This window comes from Aulostomus chinensis, chromosome 24 (genome assembly GCF_037954235.1).
Source record: "Aulostomus chinensis isolate RoL2024-O1b breed Wild chromosome 24, RoL_Achi_v1.0, whole genome shotgun sequence".
NCBI lineage: Eukaryota > Metazoa > Chordata > Actinopteri > Syngnathiformes > Aulostomidae > Aulostomus > Aulostomus chinensis.
This window is the reverse complement of record NC_141343.1, coordinates 15,178,852-15,197,277: the sequence shown is the minus strand read 5'-3', so window position 1 is coordinate 15,197,277 and position 18,426 is coordinate 15,178,852. Positions and strand designations below refer to the sequence as shown.

The window sequence follows — 18,426 nt, the reverse complement described above, 5'->3', positions numbered from 1 at the left end:
ATCAGAATTTGACCCTTTTTGTCTGAAAACTTTTGTGAGTCTATGGTGGTGAACTTATTTACCCTCATTCAAGTTAGCAGACCGCTAACAGGATTTAGCTTCCTCCTGAAGTCTAGTAGGGGCGTTCTATGTGTAAAAGTGGCGCATTTAGCCTCAAGCCAAAAACAAGAATGTAATTTTAACATGAGGTATTTCTGTGAGATATGGTTGTTCCCTTATGCATCAAACTCAACAAACCAAGTCATTAACTCCGATTCAGGTCAGGGTCGATTGAGACTTACCTCAAAGGCCAAAGCTGCAGTAGCTGTGTCCAGGGTCAGTTTAATATACGTCTTTTGTCTGTCAGTTTGTACTCTCTGGTCTATCAGAAGACACTCTATCATGCAAATCAAGAGGAAACACATTTAACCTCCAGTATAATTACAGCAACACCAGCCACAATGGCACATAATAAATAGGTGCCTGACATTTCCGGCCCAATCACAGAACAATCAGGGCAAACCACTTGAGCCAAGGCATGACAATTCCCTGCCTGCGGTTTAAACAGCAGCCCACTTTCAAGCTACACTGAACAGCATGAACACCACATAAATATGTGGTTATGGAATTAATGAAACCCACTATAGTTGAGAGTTTGGGTGTGTGTCCTCAGCAGACATCCTGTGTCTTAGTGGTTTTCTGTGCTTGAGTAAAAGTCTATTCATACGTTAACAAGGGGTTTAATGTGTTTGAGTGTGTGATGGTTGTTTGTGTGTTAGTGGTTAAACTGGAACAGAAGCTGTTGTTTAGCTGTTGTTTCATTTTGGTTTCATATTTCTCACTTGAATCTCAGGATTGTGACTCTAACCCTTAATATGCTTATGATATTGCAACTACAGGGCAGAATTTTTGAACATATTCACTAATATTTCTAGACTCCTACAATTATGAAATATCTGAAAATATCACCCAAAAAAAGCAATTGTATAATGTAAACAACATTGTATAATTACTCTTTTCAGACAACCCTGAAGGGAACCACAAAATCTGCTGCGAGTTCTGGTTTTTGGAGTTTCTTCTTTACTTTTTTTGGACCCAGAATTGCAGTACACAGCGCCACCTCCCACCTTATGACACCAATTATACAAATTGCTCTAAAATGGTTACAGGGCTATACCCCGCTCCGTTATCAATGCCTTGGCGCTGTCATCCCAGACCTCAGACCCTTATTACCCGTAGGCATTCTGCACATGTTCTGTAAGTCCCATTGTGACATTGATCAGTGCACAGTCAAGGAGCTATCATAATGATCAGTGCTAGCATGGAAGCAAGACATTTCAGGGTGGATGAGACATGTACTATGTTGTTGATTGTCTGAGTTTAAATCGCTGTTTGACAGGAACGCTGCTTGCAAAGTTGTTTGGTGTGTGACGAACTGGACTGAAGTCTGTTTGCAACCTGGTGTATGAGGATACACCACCACCAAATGTTCTGGAGGTAGACAAACTTGCGTCAATAAATTGTTATGTCTCTATAATGACAATAGCCCCATTAAAATGACCTAATGCTGTACCTAGAACCCCTGATTGTCAATAGTAAGACAGTGAGGATTGCTTGCTGGCCATACGAATTTCCACTTAAAACTATGTGTGATGGTTCATGTATTTTAATTGTTTAGAAAAGTTTCAATTTGATCATGATTCACTGCAGGTTCGTGAAGTGATGTAATGGCTAGAGAAACATCATTGGTTGGGTTGATGTTGCAGAATCCATCAAAATACAGAGAATGACCTAACTTTTCAAAGGGTCCCACCATAACTGTGATGAAATCAAGCAGCTAACACTGAAAGGCAGCAGAAAATGCAGCTCCCTCATCAGGCTGTGTTGGTGGAGGATGTTTCAGGCTAAATGTAGTCCAGCTTTGTGAGTCAGAGAGCAAGGAGGAGCACCGTGGCACAGAGGTTTCTGTGTATTTTTTGCCTTTTGTGAGTCAGAACGTGTTGGAACAATGCAGCAGCAGTGCAGGAGGCTGGCTGGGTGGGCTGTTAGAGCAGCTTATCCCGGCTAATACGAGCTCATCCACGCTCTGCTAGGCTCAGAGGTTCCACTGACATTGAAGTTGCCATTTGATCTTCACCCCTCAGGAGGAAGTATTCATACTTTTGCATGTTTCTCAGCGAGCAGAAGTTACGTAAGTGAGTGAGGCAGACCAATCTGATTGATCTATTCTAATATAGAAAAGGTCTCATGTTGCCTCTGATTTGGGCACTTTATTGACTTTATCTCTGACCAGGGCCATCAAGAAGGCATTTTCACCGAGATGAACAACTCACTGCATGTATGTATTGGTATGTTTCCATTTAATTGTCATCTAAACTGTAAGCAAACTTGGGAAATGTCAAAAAAATGCAGAGTAGGTGCAACATCAACAGGTTGGAGTGAATAGACGAGGCTTCGAAATTCTTCTGTCAGAAGATGGGGACATGGGCAACTTTACGCATGGCTACAACAAACAGTTGAAGAGGACGTCATCCTTCCACCATCTCACAGTGAAAAATACAAAGAATTCTTGAGGAATGACCTTCAGTTGGTTCTTCAGTACCAGCTAGCATTGGACATGTGGCTATTGTCTCATGACAAAGTTAAAATATCCATGCAGACAACAGAGAAATAAACTGTGGGTCAGAGTTTATTTGAAAAGAAAGGCCTTCCATCTCCTGCTCTGTGCATTTATTCTTTTTGGTGAAAGACGAAAACCTCCTTAGGCACGTTTAAATGTTCCTGCCAAATTGAGGGCATTTCCATTCATCTTTTCAAGTGCAGTACTTCAAACTGTGCATCAAAATACATTGGTGGGAACACAACTAATAGTTTAGCCAGGCAATAAAAAAATTGGAGTCCCAACTGGATTTTACTTTTTTGTTGTTGTTGTTGTTTTTGGTTTATGTGTGTGTGTTTCTGTTCTCTCTGCGCTGCCGGGGCATAGCCATTGACGCAGTGCAATATCACCAAAGGAAGAATGAATGAGGGTGATCCTCCATGTTGAGCAGAGTTCTGTCAGCTCTGATAACCCACAGTAGAGAGCTGGGACTGGAATCAAGTCATAGCTGGAGGGTCCGATGAATGGATTTCCATCAGCTGATGTTATTTGTTGTTGTTTTTATTTGCTTGAGCCAGTAAAGGCGAGGAGGTTCACTCTCATTCCTCTGACTGACTAATTACTCCCCCCCCTCCCCCCTCTCTCTCGTGGACATGGAGGCATGCCTGAGGGGGACAGAAGAGCTAAATCGGATCACATAAACATGAAAATAAACAAATACTTCAGCACAAGTTCACACACTAACCAAGGCATTGCAGAAAACAGCCTCTGGTGTGCCTCGATCCACAATGACATTGCTGACAACTTAATTAAATGAGGTGGGTCTGTGGGGGGATGGATGGCCAACGTCAAAGCTCTCAGTGTATGTAAATGAAAAGGGCAACAGTGAGGGAATCCTGGGAAAGATACAGGAAAAATCTGAGGGAGGCTGAGGGATGATGGACTGTGGGTGGGGGAGGGGAGGGAGCAGCAGAAAACTGAATATTCACACATGTTAAAATGCCTGCAAAAAGCATTTTGAATGTTTAAGTATTTATTTAAAGAAACTACTTTTCCAGTACTTCAGCTCAAGTAAAAATTTGACCGAGCAACTTGCCCTTGGAATGGAGTCAAAACTCAAGTAGACTCAGAAACTGAGGAACTGCAGGAGTCCATTTATTCACCCCGAGGTACAATCTACTCATCGAAACCCCTTGGAGTTCATTACTGCACCTGAAGGTTTTTGGAGACCACAAAGGTTTGAGTGCAGATGCTGGGGGTTGTGTTTGCAGACATGTTTCTATACTTCTAGTCTGCAAGAAACAGTTTTGGACATTGTGCTTGTGTAGCAGTAGTGACTTCTGCGTTGTGTATTTTGCATGGACAGACGACCAGGAAATTCGTAGGCAGACTCCGATGCGCTTTTATTGCACCTGGTAACAGAGAAAATCTTTTGTGGTCATCCCACGAGCCCAGCTCATCTCACCAGAAGCTAAAAGAAAGGAAATTCAACCGATTCAAAGTTGTATCACCACCATGAGCATGAAGCTAATATCCAGCCGGCACCGGCTACCAACCGCTAGTCCTTTACATCACGGACACATTCAGCGTGCTAACCCTGCACCCAACCGCTGTGGTCCGGAGGTCATTATTACCCATATCACACAAGGAAAAGACATTTAAAATACAAATACGACACAAAACCGAAGCATGAACAGTACAACCAACCTACCGCATGGCACCCCCCACAGTAGAGTGAGCAAAAACAGGTTACACACCCCCAGTCTGCACGGGCCTGTGGCGTTCAAGTGCCCCCGAAAGGTAGGCCCTGAGGGTGATTGAGGTGTGCCCAGTGTCTGATAATTGTGGCTCCTGGAGAATAGGTCCACACGTCTGTCAGTTGGCTTTCAAAAGGCCTTACGCAAGTGCCAGTCCACCTGGGTTGGTCAGGTAAGAGGTGGTGATTGTTTTTGGTTGTCTTACTGATCCCCCATCTCAGGCCCACCGCATCATATAGAGTACTGGCTGCTCCACTTGTTGGATTTTAGAAATGTATTTGATGCGGGGTTGTTTTTTCGCTTAAAAAAGAAAGAAACAAAAAAAATGTTAAAGTAGAAGATGGGAGATGGAAGCTGTTGTGTTATGGATATTTCCAAAATGTGTCCAATCTTAACAATAACATGCTGTCCAACAGAGGGTTGAACCTCTAAACTGTTTGTGTACAGTTGGCTCCTCTTTTCGTACTCGACCATTGAAGCCGTGTATCTTCTGACCAATTTCATTTGCCATGCAGAGCGGTCAGTGCAAAACCACCATGCCATTTCCTTCTTTGCAACATATTCACAGTTGACTCGAAATTTGGTTTTACGATGAAATGGAAACACAATGACTGAGGAAGTCAAATTGCTCAGCTTCCCAACTTGAGAGAGTGGAGAGGAACCAGTATGTACAAATTCTGTGGTGCCCTTGGGCATGATGCCCGGTAGAATCTGGATCAGTAACAACTAACGCATATTTCTATCCGGCTTGACCTTCTAGAGACATAGGAAACAGGATATAACCACTTCATGACAGGATGCAACACAAATGACTGCTGCACAGCTGGTACACCCCGTGTTATCACACCTTTCTTGTACTGCATGCTTTTCCACCAAGTCAAGGTGAACTCTTTCTAAAACCTATAGATGAAAGGAAACATTCACTCGCTTCCAGAACGCAGACATTTATAAATACACATAAAACGCATATGCAACCTTTGCCATCCTCCTCCAGCAGCCGCTGAATCAACAGTAGACCTAGACCCGCCACCTATGACCCCGCTGCTTGCCAAGACTCCCATGCCTACAGTTCAAAGCACGCCTTATCTCCGCACCACTGCACCGCTCTCTTACCCAGCGCCCACTCAGGAGCTATGATCTAAAATAAAACAAACACTTTGTCCACCACACAGTGAAGCACATTTCTACATCCGAGGGAAAACCTCGCGGGGAACCTGTGTCTCTTCTCTCTAAGTCGAGACAACTTGGACAAACACGGGCGTGTGGGCAACCTCCAGAAGAAATGCGTTTGCATTTTAATGAAACTGAGCCGTACTGTTTCTTTATTTATGTGTATGTGTGAAGATACATAAATACTGTATGCAGTGCACATACTTCACCTATGTATGAAATGTACATCTATTTCATATGCTTGAGTTTCTTGTGTTATCATCCTTGCCTGGCTGCATATTCGTTCGTCTGACTCCGTTGAGGGAGCTGCCTGCTTCCTGCCTTCATTACTGGCTGCTGCTGGAGACCCCTCCTGTAAACATTCATTAGCTCCCAACATCAAGCGAAGCAAAGACCACAGTTGTGAAGGCAGCAGTGTGTAGGTGTGCAGAGCTACAAAGGGCATAAGAAATGCCGCAGACTGTGTTTGGAAAGAGATTTTTTTTTTCTTTTCTCTACTCCGCTTTAGAGGTTTCAGTCAACAAACCACCAAGGAGCGGTTCGACGCAAAGTATTAAATGTACCAAAGGAAAGTGGAATAAAAGAATGCTGCTGCTGTTTTGATTTAATAAATGATGTCTTATTTGTACGATAACAGTCTAATTCAGGAGTTGTCTGTGATATGGATCAAACTATTGACTGTTGTAGGCCATTTCTCTGCCTTGAGTCAGGTTGCATGGCGCCCTATCACGCTGCATACCTGGGGGTGCTGGGTCGTTACCTCTGCTGCCTCTAACTCGGTTGGGCATCTGTTCAGACATCCTCTGGTTGGTCTGAGTGCCTGTAGTGGGTTGGGGGAAGAGAGTGATCTTTCCATGTGCCACGTCCCCGGTGTAATTCTTCTCTGGAAAGGTAAAAGATGAGGCCAATGACTCCTCATGTGACGGAGGAAGCACGTGATAATCCCCAGAACAAACATGTGGCCAAAGGCAAAAAATACAGGTGAAACGGTTGAAAGAGGAATGTGTGGACCGAAGGGAACCATCTATGTTCAAGAGAACCTATTTTGTATGTAACAGCTGTTAGTTCTGAAAAATGTGAGCATGTTTGATTTAAGAGAAATATTACGCTTCAGTTGTCCACGTGGATGTCAACCCTGTTAATCAGCTCATTCGGGTAGGAACCTGCTTCGAAGCTCCTTCCATCTACTTTTTGGTTCATTATCTGCCCGAAGAACATTGAAAAACATTCAATCGTGTTGCTGATTTTGGTGGACAGTGTACTAGCAAAAACAAGCTAACGGGCTACGACTGAGCTAAATAACTCTCTGTTGTCACCTCAGGTGAGACACATGTTGAAAAACACAGCTTCCACCCCGGAATCAGCGGCCATTTCTGGCACCTTGCAGGGGCGTGTTGTAAACCAAATGATCAACAGCACAGGTATGTATGTGGAAGCGAGGTATGAGGCCACCAGAGAGGGTACGGATCATGTTCTGGAAGTCCTAATTTTGGTGGTTGGGATGAGGATTTGTGAAGAGATGTTGACGATAGGACATTTATATTCTCATTCTCATGGGCTGTATTCCCTCCCTGGGAGTTACTCTCCATTCACCAACATTCTGGGAACAGTTTCTGTTAGCCTCCGTGAGGTTGCATCACTCCTCCGTATTCCCCCACATATGTTCAAGCCGGTTTTACTCTTATTACTGTATGCCCACGGCCTCACGCAAGACCTGAGCTTGATGCTCTTTTTTGTTCTAATGCTGTAATGAGAGCGGTACAGCAACAGTGTGAGGGATGACAGGACCTGTCTCACTTCTGCTAAACCACACAGGGACCTGTCTTCGACCTCAGATAAAAGAGCACCGGAGGAAGACAGGAGGAGAATTGGAGCTGCAGCATATGCAAATATTTAGCCATTTAGGGGAGTGTGAAGTGGTGGGAGGTGAGGCTTGTTATATGGGTTTCTCAGGGCATTTGTCTCTCCCAGTGAGGTTTAGTATACATTTTTATATGAGTGTGTCTTTTCTCTCCAAGCCGTTGATGTCACTCATTACTCAGGCAGAGCAGCATCGCTGGTTTCGAGAGGCACAAAGGAAATAATGGCCGCTGTGTTGCAGCACCATTCTCCCATCAGCCTGAGGAGACCTGCGGGCCTACAGGGGGGGATCCCTCAGCCCCCTTAAACCCACCGCTTCTTCTCTCGCTCACACAAATTTGTGTTTTCTCATTATTTTTGTCACACCCGTGCTCACTGTATTCTGAATCTCTCGTCAGTCCTCCAGCAAGTTTCACTTCTATTGCAAAAGAAGCTTGAAAATGTTAAAAAAAAACAACCATGATGTTGGTGAAAGGGAACCCGGCGAGGACGACACAACCAATCAGAGATCAAAGTGCAATTGCATCATCTTTCCCTCTTTCTTTTTCTAGAAATCCTCTGACAATATATATGTACCACTTTTGAGTTATACTTTTTTTTTGGTTATGTTTCACTCTGGTCAGAATAAGAGGGAGCAGCAGGGGCAGGGAAGAGGGAAAACATGAGACGAGGAAGACTTTTCTTTCATTGTGCGCCAAGAGAATAAAGACAAAATGTCAAGAATAAAGTCCAAATTTGGAAGATTTTTCTTCCATAGTGGCCTTTGAGAAAAAAGTAGAAATCAGAGGAGGACTTTTTCTTTTTTTCATCATTTTGCATTTCGAGAAGAAAGACGAAATATGGAGAAGAAAGTGACCTCCTGCGGGGCAGGGAGTACCGTAAGGACAGTGACAGCTACGCTCCGTTTATGAGCTGAAAAGAAAGAATTTCTCTCTTACGAAAGCGATTCTGAAGTACAATGTCACTCATTCATCAGTATGCAGGTCATTTTATAGAGGCGGTCGCATGCGATGTTTTATCGCTGTTAAAAGGGCGATTTTAATCTCAAAATGTCAAATTCATTCAGAATTTGTCTTTCTTTCCCAGTTGGACAGATTCCCTCAACCAATGGCCAATGGATCTCTTTGTATGAAGATCTGGTGCAATCCAGCATTACTGGATTGCAGAATGGATCCACGAGCACAGATGGGGCCCAGATGAAAGTGTGTCCAGGTAAAGGCATAAACTGAGGAAACTCAGCAATGCGATGAGTTCTTGGGTGGGGTTATGCTCGGTAGAAAGAGGGGCCTTTCAGGCATCTGTGCCGGCTGAAAATCATTTCCAGATCCACTCCATTAAGGTCACAACACAGCCCAGAAAATGTTCCGAAAGCAGAAAAGGTGCTTATGACAAATATTTGATATGAACAAAAGCTCGTCCATGCTCGCTGTTCCTCTCCTGTTCCTTGCAGCTGCAGCAAGCGGCCACGTTCAGCCCTGAAACAGATCAGATGGATCTGTTGGTCCACAACCTGCCAGGCAGCAGTCAAAGTTAACAACCCGCCTTGTGAGCTCGTCGGATTGAAGAACACGTAAGGACATTGCCTCTCCAACGAGAAGCCGTCACTCCATTCAGGAAACGTTCAGGCATAAAAAAAACAGCCACGAAGCCACAAAACAAACCCACCTCCACCTCTCAGGAGCCTCTGATACGAATCCTGCCACATATCAATCCTGTGCTCCCTCCACCTCCATATACGCAGTGTCTGTCTGTCACTGTTCCTTTAACAAACGAGGGCGACCGATTTGTCAGATAAAATGACGTCACTCATTCCATGTTTCTTGACACTCTCTCTTCTCTTTGAGTCCTTTTTCTCCGTCGTGTTCAGGAGAAACACGTGAAACCTGAGCCTCAGAAGAAAGCACTCATTTATTTGGTTATCGAACCAAAGGACAGAGACTTGAGTGAGTCGGGGGGTGGGGGGTGCAAGTAGTGGACTAAAACGTCCTCCGTGGCCCCCCGAGAACGGGAGTCATAGATTTAAAAAACAAATGAACGGTTACAGGCAGAGGGGAGTAATCTGACCCCTCCCCTGCCTTGCATTTACATTAAAGAAGTACTCTTACCCCCAACCCACCACAGCACACACACACACACACACACACACACACACACACACACACACACACACACACACTCCTCCTCTGAAAGACAGCTTTTAGAATTGGATTACCAGCTCTGAATGGGGTCGGTTCCCCTCCTCTGGGTTCCATCTCTGTCCCCTGCCGGGACTAGCGGTCCATATACACACATACGCACGCCTGCCCACACACACACACACACACACACACACACACACACACACACACAGAGTCCTCCTTAATTGATGGGCTGTGCCCTCATTACAAGTCCAAATGCATGTGCTTCAATTGTCTCTCTCTGAAGACCCCGTCTTTGAATGTAGATTGAAAGCGTGAGCATAAGTGTGTGTGTGTGTGTGTGTGTGTGTGTGTGTGTGTGTGTGTGTGTGAGTGTGAGTGTGTGTGTGTGTGTGTGTGTGTGTGCGCCCCATGATCACAGCTGTCCTTGCCGGCACTGAACTTGAATATCCATTGTTCTCAGATCTTTAGACCACCAGGGCTCCTCGGACCTGCTGCCCCCCGCCTTCTCCCCGTGAACACGACAGAATGACCCACCCTCAGACCTTCAACAGTCTCAGTTGCAACGGCGACAGTCACTTTGTCAGCTCCAAACTGAACCCCAGTCCCGAGCAGCTGATTCCTGCTGCAGCGCTCGTCAGAGGAACCATAACCAGAGGAATCAGAGGAACCTAGAACCCTGGACGTTTTCACGCCGTGGAAATGTCCACACCCAAAAAAGACAAACACAAGGAACCCAGGCGACATTTGCATTTAACAACTCTGACACAACACAGCTGAAAAGTGGCACTGCGCTTCATTTCCTGCCTCAGTTGCGTTGTTGCATCCCCGGCTGTGCTGCCGCAGCTCACATTGTTTACGTGGGTAACAATAGTTGGGCTCTTGACTTTATTCTAAATTAGAGGATGTTGTGTTTAAGGCGTTTTTCACTCACGTTCCTGTTTACATGCTACAGAGTTGAACAAGTCAGAGGAGTGACACACATCCACGCCTTCCACGTCAGAGGTGCCTCGGGGAGGTCGTATGTGTCACAAATTGCTGCGAAAGCTCTCACCGGACGTGGGCGCGCGATTTCGGTGAACAGCATGGAGTTGGAGGTCGATAGGAAATGCCGTTGGCATGTAGCCTGTGATTATTAAATTAGGGGCGGAGCCTGAGCCGAGAGAATCCATTTAAGTTTGGACCAGATGAGTCACAGCGCCGCCTGGAGACAACAGGAAGTTTGTTTATTTTCTACATGCTGATGTCCTGCTCCTAGTGGAGCGACCAGTTCCTCCTTTGGTTTGGTAAGAACCAGCTTCAGGTCTTGGAGAGGGGTTACTAAGAAGAGGTTTGGTTTAACCGTGGCGAGGAGGCGGCCATGTTTGATATCTCACCATACAACAGGAACCTGTAGTAACTGGACTCACTGGGTCAGACCTTTGTTGTCTACTGGCTGGATTTAAGACAGAGCACCTGGGGTAGGATGAGAGTTCAGATCCATGCGCTGCTGTCCGGGGAAGTGACAACTCAGTCGTCCCGAGAGTTTGGTTTTCGTCCGCCGTTGAGGTGTCATCCGTCCACGCTCGTCATCCCTCACTTTACACGTTCCTCGCTACACCTTCTCCTCCTCAACACTTTCACACATTTTCTCCTCCTGGAAGGTGTTTCAAGATGACCCGATGGCGTTGGCAGCAGCAGCCTTACGAAACGCCAGTAAGAGCTGATCGGAGAAGGTGCATTCAGTCCCGCGAACGGACGCCGCGTCTGAATCACCTGAATTCCGACACCTCCTCCGCAGGTTTCCAGGTATTGTTGTGATTTCACCTCTGAAACTCTCTGAGGTGCTAGACGGCTGCTGCAGGAGATCAGAAGACGTCAGCCGGCGCGGCGTCTCCAACAGATGTCGGGTGTCAGAGGATTTTTATCAAGCGTCAGTTCCAGTAGCTGAGCTCTGATCAGGCAGTTCACCTGGTTCCCGTCCTAACAGGTTCTCCTTCTGTCCATGTTTGATAGATACACCGTCCACTGAACGTGGAAAACAGTGGTGAAGCAGATGGACGTAGTCGCTTAATATCTCTTAAGATCGTGTCTCAAAATGATATAAAACAGAATAACGACTGAGTGCGTGAAAACATTGCTTTATCTCAAAATAAAAATGTAGTATCTCAAAGTAGTACTGAAACCAAAGTTCAATATTTCCAGAATACTGACTTAAATATCTCAAATGCCACTCAATATTTCAGAACAAGGATTATCTCAAAATAGTATCCTAGTATATCAAAATAATGTCAGTTCGTTTAACAGAGTAGTGAGGTGGTATCTCAAAATAGCAACTTAGACCGACAGAAATAATGGTACACAATTTCAGAATACTGAAATAGTAGCTCAAAATATTACTCAGTACCTCCAAATAATGACCTGCTGGCACAAAAGAGAGACTTGACCTGTCCCCCTCAAAAGAGCTACACTTTCACAGATTAGTGACTTAGTAGCTCAAAACAATGGTAATTCTTTCAGAATAGTGATTAAATATCACTTAAGTATCATCCAATATCTTAAAAAATGAGTTAATATCTCAAAATACAGACCGAGGCTCACAAAACACTGACTTAGTACCTCAAAATGGAGACTTAGTATATCAAAATAAAAGTTTTAAGAACAGTCACTCAGTGTCGCTGCATATTGCTCATCTCCAAATAATCACTTAATATCTCAAAATACTGCGTAACTGCTGAAGAAATCCTACACATGGTACCTTTAACATCAATAGTCTACTACTATTGTGACACCCCCCAAAGAGGTATTGAGAGGTCTGACAATTCACACACGCACACACACACACACACACACACACACACACAAAACGACACAGAGACCCTACACTCACACTCTTATCTGACATGAGTGTAACATGAGAACACACACACACACACACGCACGCACACAGGATCTCACATGAACACTGTCCGTGTCTGTTTCTCTCTGGGTGACTCAGAGTTGCTTTGCGCATCATCCAGACCACAACACATCACTTCCATTTTAGTTCACACTCTGAAGGCCTGTAGGCGGCATGAGTGTGTGTGTGTGTGTGTGTGTGTGTGAGAGAGAGAGAGAGAGAGAGAGAGCGAGAAAGAAAGAAAAAGAGAGGGAGAGCAAGAGGGCAGAAAGGAAAGAGGTGTGTGTGTGTGTGTGTGTGAGAGAGAGAGAGAGAGAGAGAGCGAGAAAGAAAGAAAAAGAGAGGGAGAGCAAGAGGGCAGAAAGGAAAGAGATGTGTGTGTGTGTTCCAATTAATTAACATTAGCTCAGTGCTATTAGAGTCAGAGTGTTGCCACACCAGTGGTTTTTCCACTCAGTGCACAGAAGAACCAGCCCAGAGTGATCTGGCAAGTGGAAGATGCTGGAGAAGGGAAGCCGTCCTAACATGGCAACCGTCCAGGGGAGAAAGGCTGCGAGTCACGTCTGATGAGCTGGAGACAATAGGACAATGAAAGAAACAACCCTGACCTCGCAGTGACACGCTCCCGCTCAGAGATTGTTTATTGAATTGTGAGACATGCAAATTTTTAAATGCATGAATTCAAAATTTCCAGTCCAGAGGTCATGTTGGTCATGAAGTTCTCGGTGTCACAGGAGCTGTTTCTGTTTTGAGGGCTGCACTTTTGGTATTTCCTGTTTTATCCTTGAAGTTTTGTCCTCACGAGCGTTGATGTGAGCGTACTTCCACCTGAAGAAACTCGCCCTAGGTTCCGCCATGATGTCTTGCACGTTCTTGCTGTTGTGAACAAACACGCCCCCACAGCGCAGCTCACGCTCCTCCTGTCTCTTGCACTTCCCCCAAGCCCCCCCGACACAGGAAGTAAACACAGTGGCTCAGCCGAGACAGTAAAATAACGTAAAATAAACGAATAAACGGATCGTTTCGTAACTATAACTGAGTTACTGAAGTTTAAAAATAATGCGTTTGATTATGAGTTACTGACAAAGTTACTTTTTTGGCAGCTCACTGCAGATTTTGATGTTAGCCTGCCGCTATTATTCAGTGTCAAAACAGTCACGCAAAGAAGAACTGAGCTTTTCCAACAATAAAACAATGAAATATGAACATAAACGCGTCTTAGCACACTTGTTAGCTTGATGGCTGAAGACGACTCAACACAACGCACTGTTAGCTTGAATATAAATCACACATTTTTCTTAAAGCATTTGAATTAATGCAGATAAGTGGACAAAAAATACAACGTCGAGTTGTCTTGGTCGCTACAAACTGATTTATTTACTTTACTGAACTTGGGGGGGGGGGTGTATAAAAGGACCCACAAGTATCTGGAACACTTCCACCGGTGCGTCTGAACACTTGACGGAGTAGACCAGCAAAGAATAACAACCAACCAACCAATAACTGCGTGTTTAGGGGTGAATCAGTTTCTCCAAACGCCGCCTCCACTGAAATTATACAGGAAAATGCTGGGAGTGTGAACTCAGTCAGCGGCTCGTGTCAGCCAGCGTTCTGTAAGTGTCATTGTCAGGATTTTCAAACTGACAGGATCTCACAATTACACTCGTCATCACAAAGCTAATTAGATTAAAGAGTGCGCCGATTAATGAATGCGGCCCTAAGATTCTTTGGCAGAGGCCCAGAGAATCATGATCCCCTGCCAGACAGCACACAACATCTGGAGCTGGCGGACCACCAACCACTGGCAGCGGGCAGAAAAGGAGGCTGAGGAGCTGTGAATCAGGGCTGAAACCCGTTAACAGCCGACGGTGAACCACAGCACGCCTACGCCGTCCCGCTTCTGTTTTGAGTTATTAGAAAAATACGTGGCTGAAACTGTCACATCCGTCTAAAAATGGCCCACATTTGTCATAAACATCATATTTTCCCCAAAATACATGAAAATGTGTATTTTTAAATCACTTTCTGAAACAAACAACTTCACCACTGAAACCATCCTACGAGAGAGGACTTTTTCGTCACTGCAAGGTCCACCTAGAATTGAAAACAGAATGTTCTCACGCAGGTCATGATCATACTTCCAGATAAAACACTGATCATGGCAGCCCTGCAACATCAAATCCACGTTGTGTCTGGAAATCTTTGGGAAAATATCAAAAATAGAACGTGTTTATTGCAAAGAACCATGACTTCCTTGACAAATCAGTAAATAAATCCAACTTCTTTGTAAAAACACAACAAGCAGGTTTGTGTCAGGCTGAGCTCATGGCCTGAACCGCTCATACGAGAAGATACAACATTGGACCAGTGACTTGTGGCGCTTCTGAAAAATTCATCAGACTTGAAATGTAACAGAAGACAAGGCCGCAGGAAGGAGAACGGGTCACATGACCCGGGTGAGGCCATGGAATCAGAATGTTTAATTATTGAGATGAGATAAGATGAGGTAACGGGCCGGCCCGGTGGAGCAGCGGTCAGCACTGTGGCCCCCCAGCAAGAAGGTTGTGGGTGGAGCAGTGGTCAGCACTGTGGCCCCCAGCAAGAAGGTTGTGGGTGGAGCCCCGGCTGGAGCACGGGGTCTTTCTGTGTGAGTCTCCATGTTCTCCCTGTTCCTGCTGGGTTCTCTCTGGTACTCCAGCTTCCTCCACAGTCCAAAGACATCAAGAGGGACCAGGTTAATCCAGACTCTAAATTGACCGTAGGCGTGGCTGGGAGAGCCAATGGTTGTCTGTCTCTATGTGTTGGCCCTGCCATGGACTGGTGACCTGTCCAGGGGGAAGGCTGCTGGGATAGGCTCCACCCCCACCACCCTCAACAGGAGGGGGAAGATGGATGAGAGATTAGTCGAGGGAAGTCGAGTCCCACACATGAGGACATTTCTGATGCAGGAAAAACAATGGAGCAGCAGATCTGGAGGGAATCAAGTACTCAGAGTCGACAGCTCCAGCTCCTCCACCCCTGCGGGTGCGGCTAAATGCGGCCTGTGGCGCCATCCAGTGGACAGCCTGGAAACTACAACTCATCACCTGTATGAGGACAAACGACGGACGCGGCAGGGTCCCGAAATAGCTCACTTGTGCGTCAAAGTCCACTTCCGGTGGCGTGATGATAGATTCGTGATATTTCTGATTTATGATCAAAGCCTCATCCGTTCCTGATTGAATCGTTCCATGTAAAACAATAAAATCAAAAAAATATTCAAATAATTTTAAAAAATACATAAAAGGTGGTGGCTTTGACAAAAGTTGAAGGCAGCTTTAGGTAAGAAACGTGACAACACAATAAAATACAATAAAGAATCCAACAAAAGAGAGAGAGAGAAAGACAGAGAGAGAGAGAGAATATCTGTGTGTGTGTGTGTGTGTGTGTGTGTGTGTGTGTGTGTGTGTGTGTGTGTGTGTGTGTGTGTCAGGGAGGCGGCTGTGCGGAGTGGGGTGGGGTGGAGAGGGGGTTCCACACACATACACACACGCGCCATGTCTGTGTGTGTGTGTGTGACTCTGCATCCCTTCAGATGCTCAGTCAGAATTAAATATGCGCTCCTCCGCCTTGTTGTCACCAGTGTTGCGCGCATCTTCCTGACGAGCTCCCGCAGCATGGTGCTCCGACTCGGCTCCTGCACGCTCCCGACCCTCCAGGACGCCTAATTAAAACCCGCACATCACGCACAGTCACCCCGAGCGCCGCGCGGCACCTGTTCACGCATACAAGGTAAGTTAGTCTTGGCGCACTTTTCTTGAAGTTCTTCTCTCTTTTCTTTTTTTCCCCCTTTCCTTTCTTTTTGAATTCTCAAGTTCAAAGCGCGTTGGCGTTTGTTGTTTAACGTCGTTTCCGGTCAGCAGGGGACGTCTCGGTAAACAATGCTGCCCGGTGATTCGCGCGCTCCAATTAGGAAGGTGCGCTAATGAGGTGAGACGTCTGGAAAAAATGTTCCAGTTGAGCCAAACCACAAGCTGCATTTGATGGCACTTTGATTTATTTTAGTGTTAAATGTCATTTTGTGTGACAACAGGAGCCTGGAAGTTTGCGGCGGCGTCACCCCAGGCGTTCACCGCCGAGCTGCTTCCTACGAGCTAACGGTTGCCGCACAACGTTCAAGTAGCCACTCAGACTTTTTTAATTCCGGAGTATCCTGATCTTTTGTCTCTCCTCTGAGGCCAGAGGGAACGTAATCTCACACCATTGGACTGTTACATAACTTTAAAACTCAAGTGCCATCCTGGCTGCGTGGGAGTGGATGAGATGTTCCCACTTCCTTGCTGTTGTTTTGCTCGTTAATTCTGAGAGGCTCATTACTGTAAGTGGCGGGGGTTTTTTTTTTTAGCCCCCCCCCCAGATTTCTTCACGCCTGACCCTTGAGCACGAGGTGACATGGTAATTCAAAAGGTGACATTGACCACATGTTGATATGTATTTATGTGCATGTGTGGGGAGGGAGGTGGGGGGGTGAGGGGGGCTGCGCTCTACCCTGTGGTGTGTAGGAGGAGTGCGATCGCTGAGCGCCCAAGAATGACGCTCAGTTGTTGGACAGAGTTCAGTCCTCTGCTGAGCAGTCTGTCCTTCCCTGTGATGGGATAGCGGTGCCCAGACAGGCATCTTACCTGACTCATGTATGTGCATGGAACCCCCCCCCCCCCCCCCCCCCCCACACACACACACACACACACACTAACAAGACGTGTTACCGTGCGACAGCAAACAGCTCAGGAAAATTTCTTGCAAAAAAACCCCAAAACACCGATTTCACAAATCTGGCAGAGAAACTGTTGGTTGGCGTTGGTGAAAATGTGCGTTTAGCTCTGCCAAAAAATGTTTTCACAAGTTCAGAAACTGCAGATGAAGAGAAGCGCAGTAATGAGTCAAGTTAGCGTTCCTCGTCTCCAAGCCGATGGTTTTAGGTTAAGTGTGACGCGCGGTTAACACCTAGCTCCAAGCCGCACTTTATCCAACGTGTGTGTTTTTTTCATTCGGTACTCACAAATCGGTGTCCTGAGCTCCCAAAGATGTTTTGTCTCTCCTGCGTTACTCCTCTGTGACTCCAGGGTGCATCAACAACCTGCCACATATTTAGCTTGAAGCTAACACCGCTAGCAACAAACCTGCCCAAAAATGTCTGTTGACAAACTCTGAAGTGCATCATCCAAAATAATCCATGCCTTCACATTCTAGTCGTATGCTCTGCAATCAGCAAACACTTTGATGTGTACACAAAATGATTAACAAGAACGCTGCTGTGAGCTAGCGTGAGCGAGCGTGTTCCACTGAGTGGGCCGTTGAAATCACCCTGTGTTTACTTGAAAGGAAAATAAACACTTTAAGGGTGAAGTATCACTGTTGGATATGTTGTGGTACTGCTTAAAATACTATAAAAATATAAGTTTTTTGAATGTGTCTTAAAAACAGTGGTCGCTAACAACAGTGCTAACGGTTGAGCTTATAGTGGCGATAAAGTCAAGTTGGTTGGGTCATCCATCCCTTTAGCTTTGCGCTTCTGAAAGTACCATTGATGCATCATTCATTCATGAGTGAATATTTACTGATAAAATGCGTAAATCTCTTACAATGTCATTTGCCATCTTATTTTCAGCAATCATCCAAAATCCAACCTCCATGTTAGCTTACAAAAATGCCTCATTCCTCAAGCGCGGCACTCTTTAGATCCCTCACAAGTACACTACGAGTGTGTCCCTCTGCCACGGAGGGTACATGAATGCAGAATACGTCCGTAGCGTCATCAAAGTCAGCTCATTAGTTTTCTACCTCGTCAGCTAAACAGCCTTCGGGACCAAAGATCAAGAGCTCAGCATACAGAATCTGTGGAGCTAACAGCTAAATCACGTGATTCCAGGATCCTCCGGTTGATCCAGGTCACTTCCCAAAGTGAATCTTTGTATCTTGCCACCAAATTTCATCAAATGTGCCCGGTGTATTGCGTAAGATCATGGGTTAGGATCATGTTCTGAGACCCTTCCAGGAAGCTTCGGT

At 45.6% G+C, this 18,426-nt stretch overlaps 1 protein-coding gene and 1 long non-coding RNA gene across 3 annotated transcripts in view; one reads left to right on the top strand and one right to left on the bottom strand.

Annotated features, from left to right (window-relative positions):
- Positions 1-5,769: 5,769 nt before the first annotated feature.
- On the bottom strand, positions 5,770-17,524 carry LOC147238857 (uncharacterized). Of its 2 annotated transcripts, none has more exons than XR_015111707.1 (3): positions 17,420-17,524; positions 6,266-6,388; positions 5,770-5,857 (listed from the first exon to the last, which is right to left on the bottom strand). It is a non-coding gene; the product is annotated as an uncharacterized LOC147238857 (long non-coding RNA). The 2 variants fall into 2 exon arrangements; XR_015111706.1 differs by lacking the exon at positions 17,420-17,524 and adding an exon at positions 6,613-6,694.
- rin1b (Ras and Rab interactor 1b) overlaps positions 15,931-18,426 on the top strand; it is a 27,156-nt gene continuing 24,660 nt past the window's right edge. Inside the window, exon 1 of the mRNA XM_086196612.1 lies at positions 15,931-16,152. The gene's annotated coding sequence lies outside the window, so the exon portion shown is untranslated. The remainder of the gene's footprint in view (positions 16,153-18,426) is intronic.